Below are 17,987 nucleotides of genomic sequence, written 5' to 3' on the forward strand. Positions count from 1 at the left end.
CTCACTCTGATTCAGTGTATAGACTCAAACATTAACTTGTGAGCATGCATCCCTCCCGTATGTAACCTGTTTGCAATGTGATTTTTTTGAACTGTATGTAAAAATGTCCTATGAAGGGATTGAAACTGTAGCTCAGTGGTTGAGCGCTTGCCTTCTACATGTGAGGCACTGGGTTTGATCCTCAGCACCACATAAAAAGTAAATAACAAAGTTATAAAAATATATATATATTTTAAAAAAAAAAAAAGGTCCTGTAAAAAAGACTCAGGGGTTGGCTAATGGCTATGGCCACCTCTGAATAAAATGTGAGCAATATTCCCACTGTGCCTCACATCTCCTTTCAACTGCTAGATCCTCAAGCCTTGTTTCCTGGGTCAGAGCACCCACATTACAGTTGGTGTAGTTGGCAGGATATTCCACAGGTGAGAGATGCCTTAACCTTAGTGAATGGGAGGGACCTGTGACCACCAAGCAGCATGTAGCACTCATTTGCCAAGCTCCTATTAGCATGAATGCCTGTGTAGAGTTGGGATATGATGGATGGGTGCCCTGTGAGCATAGAGAAGATCTCTGATTTCCCTGTGGTGAACATGGACCCGCCAGAGCAGATTGTTAACTTAGCAGGGAAGCCCATGCACCACCATGGAGCCAACAACCAAGATGGCAACAGGGTTGCTAATAAGACAGAGAAATGGACTGAGAAGCTGCACACATAGCTGCTGGGGACATGGAATGAGTGTTTCTTAGAGCTCTGAGAGTAAAAGTTGATGCAGCTTTACCAGAGACTGCCAAGATGAGGGGGTTACAAGGAAGAGGACTTGAGAGCCAGAGTACAGTCACTGGAGGAAGATCTCTGTACCTTTGCCTCCCTGATAGTGCAGATGGAGTCCCAGGAGGAGGAGGAAGATTAATGCCTGCAAGCCCAGCCAGTAGTAACACAGAAAATGAATCAGTAGCAGCTGCTGATTCCAATGGACAGCTGCCAGAAAGGCCCACCTGGGTAACAAAGATCACCATATTCTGCCTGTCAAGGAGAGTTGGAGGACTTGAAAAAATAATTTGAACAGAGGCCAAGAGATCTCTGGCTGCTTTTCTGTTGTGCCTGTGAGATTTAGGGGTACTGTTAACTGACAGAAGCAAGACCCTCTATATGCTCTGTTACTGATCCTGCATAACCTTGTGACTTACATGTGCTGGAGGCCAGTAGGTGCCAAGAGAGTTCAGTACACTAGAAGCTGGAAAGCACCAGAAAGTCCAGATGTGCCAGGAGCTAGTAGGGACCAACAGAACTCAAGTATGCTAGGAGCCAGCAAGGGACAAGAGAGAGCCCAAGTGTGCTAAGATCCACAAGGGGCCAAGAGAGCCCAGATGTGATGGAGGCCAGGAGGGACCAGGAAAGCCTAGTGTATAAAAGCTGGCGAGGGCCAAGACAGCTCAGATATGCTAGAGTCTAGTTGAGGCCAGGAGAAAGCCCAAGTGTATTAAGACCCAGCAGGGGCCAAAAAAGAGAGAAGTGCTAGGGCCTATTACCTATGTAGGTAAACAAGAAATAAACCCACACCTTGGAGAAAAGGCACCTATACTGTTCAGTGTTTGGTGCACTCATGACTCCAGTCATGGACAGCTGCCTGTGTGGATGGCAGTGGCTATGGAGTCAGAAACAGACATTATCTGGTTTGATACATGTATAAGACAAGGAAGCTAGCAAACTGAGCTGAATGTTGATAGCAAATGAAGCATTCCCCATAGTAATATCTACTGACAATTGTGCTATGTAATAGGAGAGGTTTTGTGGCAAGAGCTTTGGGAGCTAAGCCACCAGGAACAGGTTAATATAGGGAATGTTACTGGCCATGCACTGCTGACTAGCCCAGGGAATGATGAAGCAGATGCTTTGGCTAGGATGTGGTGGTTAGAGAAGGTGCCCCCCCCAACCAACTTGGCAGCTTGGTAGCACTGCCAGCTACAATATGCAGGTGTGAAGACTGTAGAATGTAGTGAAACAGTGGGGTCTGTCTTTAATTTGGGATGTCCTGGTAGAGGCTTGCCAGGCGTTTTTGGTCTGCATTCAAGAATATCCACACCCCCAAAACCTTGGAGCCACAGATGGCCAGGTAATGCAGGAATGCATCCCTTTGACAAGATGGTAGGTTTACTACACTGGCCCTTTACTGAGATCAGAAGGAATCACGTTTGCCTTGATAGCACTTGATATGGCTACAGACTTGTTATTTGCCTGACCTAGTGGTCAAGCGAATCAGCGTGTTATATGATTCATGCCCTGACCATGTTGATGGCCTTGTACAGCCATTTCACAGATACCCATTTCACAGGTCAGGATATGCAGCTATGGACAAATCAGTTACAGATTCAGTGGAAGCTTCATGTTCCATATCACCCACAGGCTGCAGGCATGATACAGGGATAGGATGGCCTGCTTAAGCAAGGGTTTAGGAGTGCAGTCAACCCATCTTCTATGAAGGGGTGGGCACAGAGCCTATGGGCAGTTGTGAGAGCTCTAAATGAATGTACCTGGTAAGGGGTACCAACTCCTGTGAGAGATTTGCTGCAAGGCACAGTAGCACCAATACAGTTCCAGATGACAACAAGATGTCATACTTAAGCCTGGGTCTGGGAAGCAAGGGAATTTTCTTTTGCAGCTCCCACTAGATTAAATAAGGGGTGAATTTTGGATTAGACATGGCCCTGGACAATAAAGGTCCCCTACCTTCATTGAGTAGCCCCGTTAACACATGGGGAAGAGGCTTGGAATGTGATCTCCCTATAATGCCATGGGTAACTAGTGAATGTCCTCCTGAGTACATATGACTGGGTCAGATCCCTCAAGTGGGACACAGATTATAAAGGGCACATTTGTTATTTCCTTTTGCCCAATTATGAGTTCCCTGGTGCTGGTGTACACTGAGCCCATAGTTCAGGAACAACCTTTATGAATGTGGTATCACCACCCAGGAAAGCCACTACAGGTGGTCGTTGTGCTTTCTAGAGATTCAAAGCTGTGATGCATTATCTCAGACAGACATGATTTACCTGTGCTAGTGTCAGTAACTATCTTGTCCTTTTGTCCTTAGATGTGTTCCCTCCAATACCATCGTGGACTGGGCACACACCTACATCAGAATAGCAAACACTTCTACCTGCTGGGTATGCACTGAAGTGCCTGTGAGTTCTGCTGCTAGACTGCCCTGGAAAATTCAGACTATGTCACTAGTGGACATGGCTGGAAAAGACTTTTGCTAATGCTCCAATGTTGGATGAAACTAAGGCAACCATATGACAGCAGCCTGGACACAACTTAATCCTTCCCTCCCATGGTTGGGGTACTGTATTTGGGATGGAATAGCCTGGCTCCCTGCTGAAAATGTAGAATTAAGGAGCCTGGTACCCTGATGTTTGGAGAAAATGAAAGGTACAGAATCTTCTAGGGATTGGATCCCTAGAGGCTTTTATCAGGCTATCCAATCTGATGTCATAGAACAGGTATCATTGTTATTCCAGTGCCCCATGGCACCTTGTAGGTTTGTGGCACTCATGGATGGCCATACTTCCCACTGAATTATGGCACTGCACATGGGGTCATCCATACCCTGCAGCATCCATACACCAAACATTGCCTCAGAGATCTACTAAATGGGAGACTTTAAGAACAAGTTACAGATTGTTCTGGATGCTATAGTGGTATTATCCTTTGGCTTTGTTCTTCCCACAAGGGGTGTCTTTGGGGGCTAAGATGCAGATAACTGCCTTAGCTGAGCACACAGCCTGAGACATAAATCATACAATACAGTCTCTGTCTCTGTTTTTTTAAAAAAAATGTATCAAATATGTAAAGTTGTGCTGCAAAATCATATGACACTTGATTTGTTAACAGCATCTCAGGGAGGGGTATGTGCCATGCTTAGTACTGAATGCTGTTTATACCTTCCAGATCACTGCAGAAACATTAGAAAGGCATTAGCATATAAGACTTCTGAAGTAGAAGCCATACAGGAGCTAACTAGTGATCCTTTGCAGGAATGGTAAGCTAGTTTAAGCACCATGTGGAGGGGGCTCCTGGTAATATTAGGTGGTAGTGCTTGCTTCCTGGTTGTAGGATGTTGCAGCTTATATCGTTCCGGTCTTTGGATACAGGACTTGCCCTCCTTGCTAAGGGAACATTATGGAAAGTTTCAGATGCCTAGATTGTATAGTGAGGAGTCCTAATGTTGAGAGCCACAGCTGAAGGGGCCCCAGCAAACTTCCAGCTGCCAGCAAACTTCCAGCTGCCAGCTGATGATTGGCTCACAGCGGCCCCAGCAAACTTCTAGCTGCCAACTGATTGGCTCCTCTGCGGTGATGCTCATTGGGCTGTTTCCCCGCCCTTTCAGACCACAGAGCTGCTCATTGGGGGACTTTTTTTGTTCACATATTAAAACAATCCTCAACAGCTGTTTACCCAATTTAAATTAAACCATTTAAATCACGTGAATAAAAAAAATATATTTGGATCCATTTTTTCATGAGCGCTCATCATATATGATATATGGACACATGTACATACAAATATACAAATTAAAACACAAGTTTGCACACAACACATAACATAATAGTAAAGGCTTTATAACTTTTTACAGGTGAAATCTTCATTGCAATGTTTAAAAACTCTAGAGTCAAAAAATAGGACTGATCAGCAAAACATTAATCTAGGTCTGTATGAGCTCAAAAAACAAAATAGAACTTCATGATGTGGGAAAGGGTAATAATAACATAGATATTGAAAAAAGCATCCTGGTTCTGTCACAGATGTAAGAATAGCCAAACTGGAGTTTTGGATATCAGTTGTTATGGATTTGAGCCAAATCATCTTCTTTTTGGTCTGTAGAAATCGCTTTAGTTAATCTCTCTGGAATCCAAATCGGCTGCTGTTCTCCCTGTGGAAACACACAAACAGAACCCCAACTCCAGACAATTACTGGGTCAGGACTTTCCATTGTCCTGTTAGAAATATCCTCCAAAGTACTTTGGGCTTATGTACATTTTTTGGACACATATGCCTTTCTGCAGCACTAAGTCCTGATGAATCCAAATTTAAAAAGTTTAAAGTAAAAAGGGTTATTTTAATTTTATCTTTGGGGAATATATACCCCTTCCCAATTCCTTCTTTTTGCTTTAATAAGTACATTTTAATAGTTTGATAAGCTCTTTCAACTATGCCTTGCCCTTGTGGATTGTATGGGATTCCTGTTATATGAGTAATGCCAAATGATGAGCAAAATTGTTTAAAAGAGGTAGAAGTATAACCAGGGGCATTATCTGTTTTTAACTGTTTTGGAACGCCCACAGTGGCAAAATTTTGTAAGCAATGAACTATAATATCTTTAGTTTTTTCTCCCGCATGAAGGGAGCCCATCAAAAATGCAGAAGAAGTATCAACTGTAACATGCAAATATTTTAATTTTCCAAATTCTGGAAAGTGTGTGACATCCATCTGCCAAATATGGTTAGGTATCAGTCCTCTAGGATCTATTCCAATATTAACTTGTGGTAAAAAGGTCACACAAGTTTGACATTGTTTTATTATTTGTCTAGCTTGTTCCTTAGTTATTTTAAAATGCTTTTGTAAAGTATTAGCATTGACATGGAACTTTTTATGAAAATTTGTAGCTTCTTCTAGTGTAGAGAAAATATGTATGTCATGTGTAGTTTTATCTGCTAAATCATTGCCCAAACTAAGGGCTCCAGGCAATCCTGTATATGCCCTGATATGTCCTATAAAGAATGGATCTTTTCTGTCCCAGATTAGACTTTGTATAGTGGAAAGCAAAGAGAAAACAGTAGAGGAAGGGGAAATCCTACCAGCATCTTCAAGGCATATTATAGCATTAACTATATACTGACTATCGGAAAATAAATTAAATACAGAATCTTTAAACATCACAAAAGCTTGTAGTACTGCATTAAGCTCTACCTTTTGAGCTGATTGTTTGGGTACTAAAAATGTAAAAGTTTGATCAGGTGTAACTATTGCTGCTGTACCATTATTTGACCCATCAGTGAATATATTTGGAGCATTCATGATAGGTGTTTTTCTTGTCATTTTGAGCACTCATGAAAAAATGGATCCAAATATTTTTTTTTTATTCACGTGATTTAAATGGTTTAATTTAAACTGGGTAAACAACTGTTGAGGATTGTGAACATATTTTTAATATGTGAACAAAAAAGGAGGTTAACAGATCTGTTTGTTTACTTTCACCTTTCCTTTTCATTATATTTAATAATTCTGTTCAAGATAATGTAAATTGTTAAGAAAATTGTTGTCTTTTAGTGCCTTCTGGAATGTTATATAATTTTTTCTTTAGCCATTATTGCCAGAATTCCTATCTTCATCCCAGTGCCGGTGAAGACAAAGATAAAACCAATCTACAGCTTCTGCAATAGCCATCACTGAACTGCTTGCAGAACTTGCCTGGACTATGTATCACTTGTATGCATTGTGAATTCACTTGTATGCATTGTGAACTATCTATTGGTGCAGCGACTTGTGGTAGTGTTGGGGTATTTTTGCTGATGATGTCATCGGTGGTACAATTTTTCCAAAAGGAGCCATCAATTGGCTTGGTGTATCTTCCTCCCTTCTGCTTGTCATGGTCGTTCAGCTAAAATTTGGGGGCCAACAGAGGTGAGGCAAAGAACCTCACCCCCCCCGCTGGTACAAAGACCTATGCACAGGTGTGGCTGTATACTGGACCGGTAGTCAGTGACAGGTAAGATCCAATTGCAATGGTACCAACCTAAGACAGGAGGCTGACACCTTGAGGTCAGCTCATCCGATAATGGGTAAGGACCATATGTACTATTGGGACAACCTAAAGCAGGCACGGTCCCTAAGCCACATGCTTGTTGTTTAAACAGAGAGGGGGAGATGTTGAGAGCCACAGCTGAAAGGGGCCCCAGCAAACTTCCAGCTGCCAGCAAACTTCCAGCTGCCAGCTGATGATTGGCTCACAGAGGCCCCAGCAAACTTCTAGCTGCCAACTGATTGGCTCCTCTGCGGTGATGCTCATTGGGCTGTTTCCCCACCCTTTCAGACCACGGAGCTTCTCACTGGGGGACTTTTTGGCTCTGCCCATGCGACCCAGCCAATCAGCCTCAAGAGCAGAAGGAGTGGGGGAGGTTGAGAGGCTTGTGGGAAGCCGGTGGTGGCAGTTGGGCTCTGAAGGTTTTTCCTGAGGAGCTTTGTGGTGTGGTGTGTGGTTCTAAAAGTAAAGTTCGTTTCTTTTGACAAGTGGCTCCTGAATTGTGCCCAGCCAGACTGCGGCACCTAAAATAGGTGGATTGTTGGGGCAGGCCCCAAAATGGCTGTAGTTAGGCTCCCTCACCAAGACTTCCAGTGGGCAGTTATGTGTTTAGTGTGCAGACAAGGCTGGTAACTAGCTACGTTATGGTTAGTCAAGGCAAGAAACACTCTGATTCAGTGTACAGACTCAAGGTCATAAACATTAACTTGTGAGTATGCACCCCTCCTCTTACGTAACCTGTTGGCAATGTGATTTCTTTGGACTGTATATAAAAAGGACCTATGAAAACAGCTCAGGGGGCTGGCTAATGGCTGTGGCCACCTCCAAATAAAGGATGACCAGTATTCCCACCATGCTTCACATTTTCTTTTGACTGCAGGATCTTCAAGCCTTGTTTCCTGGGTCAGAGACCCCACATGAACGCATGGCAGGAATAGCAATGTCTCCAAAGTAGATCAAACAGCTAAATACCAAATCATGACAGGAAACCTGAGCTGGGGGATCCACAGCCATTTTGTGGAGGTCTCTCCCAACCAGTCACCTCTTAATTCAACATAGCATGTTCCCACATCCAGAGAGCTGCAAATTAAACCAGTGGGAAGACCCTTAAATTGGAACCTCTTAAGAATCCAGCTAGAAAAAACCTTCTAGAGGGTGCGATACTTGCCAAAAATTTCTGAAAACCTCCCCCCATCTCACCACAAGCACTGGGATTGCAGTAGAGTGGATCTGTCAGGAATGTGCACCTAACCTAGCACTTTGCTCAGACTGTTCTGTGTAGGACTTCAGGATACAGGCTCTATAATATCCCTTACAAAGGCAGAAAGCAACAGACAGCTTAAACAAGACAAATAGTCATAGAGCAGTAAAGCAGCTTTTGTAAGGGTAAAAAAAAAAATGAAGTTAAAGTGTAAAAGTTAAAGTGTAAAAGACCGGGCATTGTAAAGTTTCTAAGCTGCAAGGCCTGAGTTAAAAAGTAAAGGACCAGGTATTGTTAAGTTCTTCTGCTACCCCCAAAACCTGAAATTCCTGTAGCTGTTAGGACAATACCCGAACTGCCCAGTAAATATTCCCACTGACCCTCTGGTTGTTTAATAACCTAGGATCCTGTGTAGCCTGGCACATAGGCATTCAGGGCCCAAAACCAATCAGTTTGAATGTGTACCCCGCTTAGGAGTGACCAATCACCCCCGCCCAACCTGTTCCCGCCAATAAATGTACTAATCATGTCTAAGAATTGTTGTTTGATTTTCCCGCGGTGTATAATGATTTGTTAAAGGAGACTGTGATGTATGCAAAGCCCCCGCCCTCCCCAAAAAGTGTACTTAAACACTGCTCAAGCCCTGCCCGGGGCTCTGGGCTGCTCTCCCTTCTTGAGTGAGCACGGAGCCCCAGCGCGCTGGATTGGATCCTCAATAAACCCCTTTTGCTATTGCATGAGTTGGTCACTTGGTGGTCTCTTCCTCCGACGTTCGCCGGACCCTTACACTTTGACTCCAAACAGGAGAAAGTGGATCCGTCGGGACTGTGCCAGCTCTGACCACTGACACTGGAGGGAGGCACCTTGGGAAGCTCAGGGACTGTCCCCTCAATCATAGAGCTATACTGGAAGGAAGTTCTCTGAATATGCAGTGACATAGACATCCAGTTCCTGGATGGTAGCAGCTGCTGGCAGAAGTCTGCTAAGTGAAATTCCCTGAAGACACCCAGGAAACTGAAGCAGAAGGCACCCATAAACATAGCCAGAATGTGATCAGTTAAGGCAGAAAAATTCTTGATCCAAAACAATAGGAAGTGACTGCTCCAAGCCTTACCTTGTAGTCACAACTGGCAAGTGAAAGGGCATTGTTTGGACAATAGCTGGACCTTGTATCAGCCATAATCAACAGAGGGAGTCAATGTCTGCCATTCACAACGTGGGGCAGTGGAAACTAGAACCCAGGTAAATTACCTGAATTCCTCTGCTACAGTACTCCAGAGTGCAGTTATCAATTCTGCAAAACAAAACACCTTCAGAAAATCCACAACTAGAAATCCTGTACTCACAGACAACCACCGGGATCTACATTACCATTAAAAGGATCCTGTAGAAAGGAACAAGTACACAGTGACCACAGCAAGTATGAGACACTCCAGAGCCTGCATTCTGAACTTCTGCACACAATAGAAACAACAAAGCCACAACCCTGTATCCTCAAAGCAGTGAGTTGCAAGCCTCTGTGCTGACAAACCAGAACTGGCCAGTGGTAGGTCAATGGCAACAAGTGAAGTGGCTCTTATGCCCCAGCAACTTTGAAGGGATCCTCAGTAGAAGAATGATGGATATCTGATAAATGTCCCAAACCCTAATGAAATCCAAACCAAAATTCAACAAGAATTTTCTTCACCTGAGCATGATTTACTATAAATGATTCTAATGTCAGTTTTTATCATATAAATCACTCTTTAACTTGATAGACATTTGTTACACTAATAGCCAAAATTGTACCTTCAATCCTTTTGAATATATTGCATCTAATGCTTGAAAGCATTAATTGGAATCAATCTTCCTATCTTTGTTTTCCTCTAGTTTATACCTACTCCTCTTACTGCCTACTCATCCTCTTGCACTATCTGCTATTACCTCAAATACTTCCCATCCATTTCTCCTTTCTACCTTGGTGTCAATCAATCCATCAGTCTTTCTTTCTTGCTTGCTTGCTTGCTTGCTTGCTTGCTTTTCTTTTCTTTTTTCTTGCTCCCTCTCCTTTTTGCCCAATATTTCTTCTTTTCCCCTTTTATTCCTTTTTTAAGGTTATAGCAATTTTACTAAATTTAATAACTACTTTTTTACCTATACCAGAACTTCTCTACAAGTTTATGTCTTTATTTGAAGAACTTTGGAGAACAATATCAAGAAGCTTATTGTTTCTCGTAAGGTTGAATAGGATGTGGCTTGGCTCTGAAGTGATTAGAGTAAATAGGGTTCAGTGGAATCTCTCAAAGTGGTGTTGATACTGAGAACATCAGAGATCACATATTGACTTAAAATATCAATATCTGAATAGTCACCCAACCCAGTGTTCTTAAGCTCATGAAGTAGTCCTTTGCATAAAAGAAGTGATGACTATCCCAAAAGATAGATTTACATACAAACAATATGAAAATGCAAGGGAACAAATCACCTCAAAGAGCCCATAGTACTTAAATTGCTGGATCCATCAACACCACAGTTAAGCAAATGTAAGAGAAACAATCTAGAATGTTCATAGTTAAAATGTTCAATGACCTAAAAGAAGATGTAAAAAGTCAAATAAGAGAGAAAATACAGGGAGTGAAAGATCACTTTAATAAAGAGGTAGAGATTATGAAATAGAACCAAACAGAAATCCTGGAAATGACTCAATAAACAAAATTATAAATTCAACAGAAAGCACCACTGATAGATTAGACCACTTTGAAGACGGATTTTCAGGCTTTTAAGACAAGTATATAATCTTAAAAATAAGGTTGGCCATAAAGAAAAGTTGTTAAGAAAACATGAAGAGCATATTCCATAAATTTGGATATAACATCAAGAAGCCAAATTTAAGAATGACTGTAATAGATTTGGCTTTGAAATACAAGAAAAAAGTATGCACAATCTTTTCAATGAAATAATATGAGAAAAATTTTCAAAACTGAAGGAGATTGAAATTCAAAAACAAGAGACATATAATATTCTAAATATAAAAAATGATAATAGATCCACTGTAAGAAACATTATAATGGAAATGCCTAAAATACTGAATGAAGATAAAGTTTTAAATGCTATAAGAAAAAATGGATTATCAAATTTAGAGGTAAATCAACCTGGATTTCCACTGACTCGTCAACCCAGATCCTAAAAGCTGGGACTTGGAATAATATATACCAAGCTCTGAAAGAAAATGGGTACCAACAAAGAATACTGTACACAGCAAAATTATGCTTCAGGATTGAAAATGAAATAAAAGCCTTCCATGATAAACAGAAGATAAAAGAATTCATAACTAGAAAGCCTACATTATAAAACATACTCAACATTTCATGAAGAAGAAATGAAAACAACAGCTTGGAAAGGAATTACATTAGAAGAATAGTGAATTAAAGGAGAATGAAGTCCAACTTAAACATTAGAAACAAATCAAAAATGGCAGAAAATAAAATTACCTCCATAAAAACATTGAATGTAAATGGTTTAATCTCTACAACCCAATGACACAGATTGGCAAATTGGATTAAAAAGCAAGACAATAATATTCTCTGTGCAAGAGAGTCACCTCACAGGCAAGTACATTCACTGACTGAAGGTGAAAATATGGGAAAAGACATACCTGCAAACTGGACTTGTAAACAAGCAGGGGTTATTATTCTCATACAAGAAAAAGTTGACTTCAAGCCAATATTAATCAGAAGAGACAACAAGGTCACTTTTTATTGCTTAAGGAAATCATATATCAACAAGATATAATGATTGTAAATATTTGTGCCTCAAACAATGATGCATCAGCATACATAAAAAACACCCTTTACAAATTTAAGAATCCAATAGACTACAATATAATAATACTGGGTGAATTGATCACCACTAGTTAAATCATTCAGGTATCAACAAAGTAAAGATTCTACAGAACTAAAAAATATAATTAATAATATGGACCTAACAACATCTATAGAATATTTCATCCATCAACAACTGAATTCTCTTTCTTTTCAGAAGCACATGGAATATTTCCTAAAATAGACCATGTTTTAGGCCACAAAGCAAATCTTAGCAAATAAAAAAAAAAAATAGAGATTACACCTTGCATTCTACCAGATCATGATGAGATGAAATTAGAAATCAATGATAAGATAAAAAACAGAAACCACTCTAACACATGGAGATTAAATAATATAGATTTTAGTAATGAGTGCATAATAGACGAGAAGGACAGAATTTTAAAAATCTTACAAGTAAATGAAAATATTGATACAACATCAAATTTCCTAGGATTCTATGAAGGATGTTCTAAGAGGAAAGTTTATACCATTGAATTCATACTTCAAAAGAATAGAAAGATAACAAATAAATAATCTAAAATTAAATATGAAGGTCCTATAAAAAAAAGGAACAAACCAACACCAAAATTAGAAGAAGACAGGAAACTATTAGAATTAGAGCTGAAATCAATGAAATTAAAAATTTAAAAAATACAAAAGATCAATGAGACAAACAGTTTTTTTTAATAGATAAAATCTACTGGTTAACTACAACTTGTATATAAGTCTTATTGCCTTAAAGAAGTTGAGAATAGGGTATATATTAACTTCATAATACGGCCAGAAGTAGAGAAAAATCCCAATAAGGTAGACATAAAGAATGGTCTATTATTCTAAATAGAAATTTTATCATACCCAAAGATTTTGCTTAACTATACATGTGTGGTGTTGAATCTAGCAGCCCAGTTAAGACTAAAGAAACTGAACAAAGATTTAAGCTCTTTACTGCTGGAAATGAGACAAAGTTTGATTTCAGCCTACAAAAAAAAAAAACATGAAAAATCAATACTTTTGAAGTAATATAAAAAAATTATAATCTATGCATATATATATATAAAATCACAATGTGCAAGATAAAAATTCAATTTACTGGACATATGAAAAACAAAAACATGACACATATTTAACAGAAAAGATATTCTGTGGAATATCAATGCAGACATGAACCAGATGTTTGAATTATCAGATCAGAATTTAAAGCAGGTATGTAACTATTTTCAAGGATGTAAATAAATGTGGGAAATCTTAGAAGAAAAACAGCCGTAAAATGGAACTAAATGGAAAGTCTCTGGGAATGGTAATGTATGCCTGTAATCTCAGCTACTCAGGAGATTGAGGCAGGAGGATTGCAAGTTTGAGGCCAGCCCAGGCTACTTAGTGAGACCCTGTCTCAAAATACAAAAGTCATGGAATATATCTCAGTGATAGAGCACCCTTGAGTTCAAACAAACAACAACAACAAACTAAGGAATTCTAGAGTTGGAAAGAATACAGTATCTAAAATAAAAGTTCCCTGGATGGGATTGTCAATGAAAAGGGATAAGAGAAGAAAGAGGTAATTTCAAAAGAGAAACATAGAAAATATTCAATATGAAGAACAGTGAGAAAGAAAAACTTTGAAAACTACACTGGGCTGTGTATGTGTATCTGTGTGATGATATGAAATTGTCTAATAAATGCATAATTAGAATTACAAAGGTATAGAAGAAGGAAGTAGGCCAACAAAAATATTTAAAGGGTCAATACACAAACATTTTCTAAATTTGACTAGAGACATAAAGTTACAAATTCAAGCAGCTCAGTAATGCCAAGCAGAATAAATACAATTACAACCATCCCCAGGCCTATAAAACTTAAGTTGCTAAAACAAGAGAAAGAGTGAAAGATAAGGAAACACAGAGAATCTTGATCACTAAGCTCTCATTAGAAAAACAATAAAGGACCAAAGACGGTGGGAAAACATCCTTGAAATGCTAAGAAAAATTAATACAGAAATATATATCCAGAGAAAATATTCTAACAAAATGAATAGTAAATAATATATTATGAAAAATTAAACTCTCTCAAAGTTACAACATGTAATATTTAAAGAGAAATAACTGGGTTCCCCATTAATTTGGAAACTTCATGCTATATATGTTAAATGATCTAAGAAAAGTGTCCCAATAATATAAATGCCTTTTTAAAGGCAAGAATAAATTCTACCCACCTTCTCAGTTAATACATATCAATGTTTCAGTTCTCTCCTTCAATATAACTTCCTCAGGGAAGCAATCTATAGCATCAGAGAAAAGGGGAGGTAGTTTTAAAATATTTCTCCACATGGTACTTCCTTCATAGCACTTAGCGGGAATCATTGCTACATAATATTATAATTATTTAATGTTGTATCATCCACTTTATGTGAACAGTGACCCTGTTTATTTGTTCATCACTGTAGCCCCAAAATTCACTAAAATGCCTCCTGGATCATAAATGTATGTTGAATGGCTGATTTAAAATGATAGTTACAGTTCTAATACAGTGTCACCAGTCATCTTGACCTAGTTTCCCACTTCCTAATGGTTACTCTAATAAATGGTGCTCAACTGGGGTATCTTTGACAACCTAGTACATTTTGATAGTTTCTGAAGACATATTTTGTAGACAAATGAAAAGAGATTGGTACTGGTAACTACAAGGCAACTATAAGATTGAGATCAGATATTCTGCTAAGCACCATACAAATACACAGGACAATCACTACAATAACCCCAGCCCAAGACATCAATAATCTTGAAGATGAGAAAAACTAGATCAAAGAAGAGATTGTTTTTCTTTTTAACTAAGTTCACATTTGGATAGAGAATATAGGCATACTGAACTTCACTTTATCACACTTCACAGATACTACATTTTAACAAACTGAATGTTTGTTGCAATTCTATATCAAGCAATTCTATTGGAGACATATTCCCAATGGCTGGTGCTCAACTCATATTTCTATGTCTCATTTTAGCAAATTTCATAATATTTCAAATATATGCACACAATCATATGTGTATTTAGTATTTAGTATTAGTAAAAAATACTTATGGATTGTTATTTTCTCAAAAAAAATCTATTCACACTAAGTGACTCTGCTTAAATAGTAGGAATTATGATTGATATAATACTATATAATACTAAATTGAGTTAATTATTTCTTTATTTGGCATAGAAGAGGAGGGGGTGGTAAATGTTATCAAACACATTTTTTAAAATATTTCTTTACTTATAGATGGACACAATATATTTATTTATTTATATTTTATGTGGTGCTAAGGATGGAGCCCAGTGCCTCACGCATGCAAAGCAAGTGCTCTACCACTGAGCGACAGCCCCACTCCTATAAAGCACATTTTTTAGCATATAAAGCAGGGTTTACTTAAAAGGGGGTAACATAGACTTCTCCCAGGAGGAAGAAGGGGGGCATAGTTGGTATCCTGGTATCCCAAGAATTGAAGCATGAAGCCTTTTTTATAATGTCATAGGCTTCCTTTGTTCTCCTGCTCTCTTCCCCTTATCTTCTCCTTCCTGCCTACTTGACTCTCATTATTGTTTTGATTGAATTAATATTTATCCTTTTGTTGCACTGTGCTCTCATCAGAATGTTTGTGGAAATTTCTCCCATCATTGAGCATTTTTTAATTTAGAACTTTTTTCTGTCCTGACAAAAATTTTTACAAATGTGCTTGTTATATGTGTGTATATGTTTATTTTTGAGACAATGCCAAACTCTGAACAAATATCATTCAGATATACTATAGATTTCAAGAACTTAATTTTATAAACAAAAAAATAAACCTTCTCATTCTGTGAAATAAATAGTGACATAACCTAATTTGTCCTTTTTTGTGTGCTACTGGGGATAGAACAATCCTATGCTTCTGATTTTTTCTCAAGGAATATATTGAAGTTCTCAAAATAAAGTGAATTTGCATTTCCTTCCACCTAAAAATAACACATATATTGTAGAGCACTTCTTAGGAGGAGGCAGTGAGCATTAAGGAATTAAATATAGGACATGATAATTTCAAAAATGTTGGAATTGCTGAATTAATAGTAAATTATAGGTTGCTCAGAAATAAACTTATTATTCAAACACCATAACTATAGATGCTCCTTGACTTAAAATAGGGTTACATCCCAATAAACCCATTATAAGGTGAAAATATTTTAAGTTTAGAATGCATCCAATATCTAATCTACTGAGCGTTATAGCTTAACTACACAGTATACTGTAGCATATTGGTTGTTTACTCTTGTGATCACATGGCTGACTGGAAGCTGTGGTTCACTGCCATTGCCCCTTGTCATAAGAGTATATCATGCATGCATAAAACTCAGATGGTAAAAGTTCAAAATTAAAAATATGTTTTTCATAGAATGGGTATCATTTTTTAAATATTTTTTAGTTTTAGATTAACACAATGCCTTTATTTTATCTATTTATTTTTTGTGGTGCTGAGGACTGAATCCAATGCCTCAACATGCCAGACAAGCACTCTACCACGGAGCTACAAACCCAGCCCTGGGTATTACTTTTGATCAACTGTAAAGTCAAAAAAAAAGTCTCATAAGTCAATCCATCATGATTTGGGTATACATCTGTCTATAGGAACATAAATGATTCACACCCTTGGTAGTAGGCCCCATTGCTTCTCTAGGTCACTGATCCAAATCAAATTTGAGTGTACTATAATATATGTTTCTATATGTATGACAGATGTTGATTATCCATTTTGAAATGAGCTAGTAATATTTCACTATACAATTTATCAACATATGAAACAAAGCAAAGTGTGGTGGAAAGCCTTATTTGCCAATATGCACAAAGTAAAAGTTAAATCTAAAAATTCAGCAGTCTGACAGATGCTATACATGGAGTAAAAGGTAAGATGCTAAAAAAACATACCTCCAGGAAAGGGAGTATTAATAAAAGCAAAAATTTTAGGTACTCTATTTTAGAGCAAAATTGTTGTATTCTATCATCTTATGCTATCTATTAAATGTACATAGAATGAAGTAAAAATTATATTGACTATCTTTGGAAGATGTCATATATATTTTAAATATACTAATATTATTGAATTATACACTTTAAATTCATTAGTTTTATGGTATCTGAATTGTAGCAATAAACTTTTTTTAAAGCATGCAACATAAAAAAGCAAAATAAGTCACAGAAGTCATTTCAAATAATGTAAACCTTATAGAAATTCAGTAATTATTTACAGTATTGTCCACCAATATTATGAATAATTGCATAGAGGACTTAGGTCATTTAACTAAATGGACATTATAGTTACGAAGCTGCAGAGAAGAGAACAAATGTTATCATGGACAGCACGATTATCTCAGTCATGGACGTCTTCCATGAAAACTATGTCAGAGACTTGACAAAGGAAGGCCATATGCTCAACATTACTGTTTTAGTCAGCTATTTCACTGCTGTGACCAAACCAGAAACAACTGTAGAGTAGGAAAAGTTTATTTGAGGGCTTACAGTTTCACAGGTCCTAGTCCATAGTTGGCTGGCTCCATTCCTCGGGGCTCCAGGTGAGGCAGGACATTATGGGAAAAGTGTGGGAGAGGGAAGCAGCTCACAATGCAATCAGGAAGCAGAGAGAAAGAGTTCACTCTCCAGATACAAAATATATACTCCATAGCCACACTCCTAATTAACCACTTCCTCCAGCTACATACCACGTACCTCCAGTTACCACTCAGTCAATCCCATTAAGGATTAATTAACTGATATGGTTAAGACTCTCACAACCCAATCATTTCTCCTCTGAAGCTTCTTGCATTGTCTCACATGTGAGCTTTTAAGGAACAACTCATATCCAAATCATAACAGTTACTCTTTTCATTCCTAATTTCAAATGTTATATTTCATTGGATATCTACTATCTACCACAAGCTTTAAGGTAATGAACAGTGTCTTTCATCTTTTTAAAATTTATATATTTTATTTTTTAAAAAATTAATTTCTTGTGGATATACACAATGGTGAGATTCACTGTTATATATTCATATATAAGATTCATTCTACTGGCTTTCCTTTTCCTATAACCCCTTCCTTCCCCTTATTTCCCTTTGTCTAATACACTGAACTTCTAT

This window comes from Callospermophilus lateralis, chromosome X (genome assembly GCF_048772815.1).
Source record: "Callospermophilus lateralis isolate mCalLat2 chromosome X, mCalLat2.hap1, whole genome shotgun sequence".
Lineage (NCBI taxonomy): Eukaryota > Metazoa > Chordata > Mammalia > Rodentia > Sciuridae > Callospermophilus > Callospermophilus lateralis.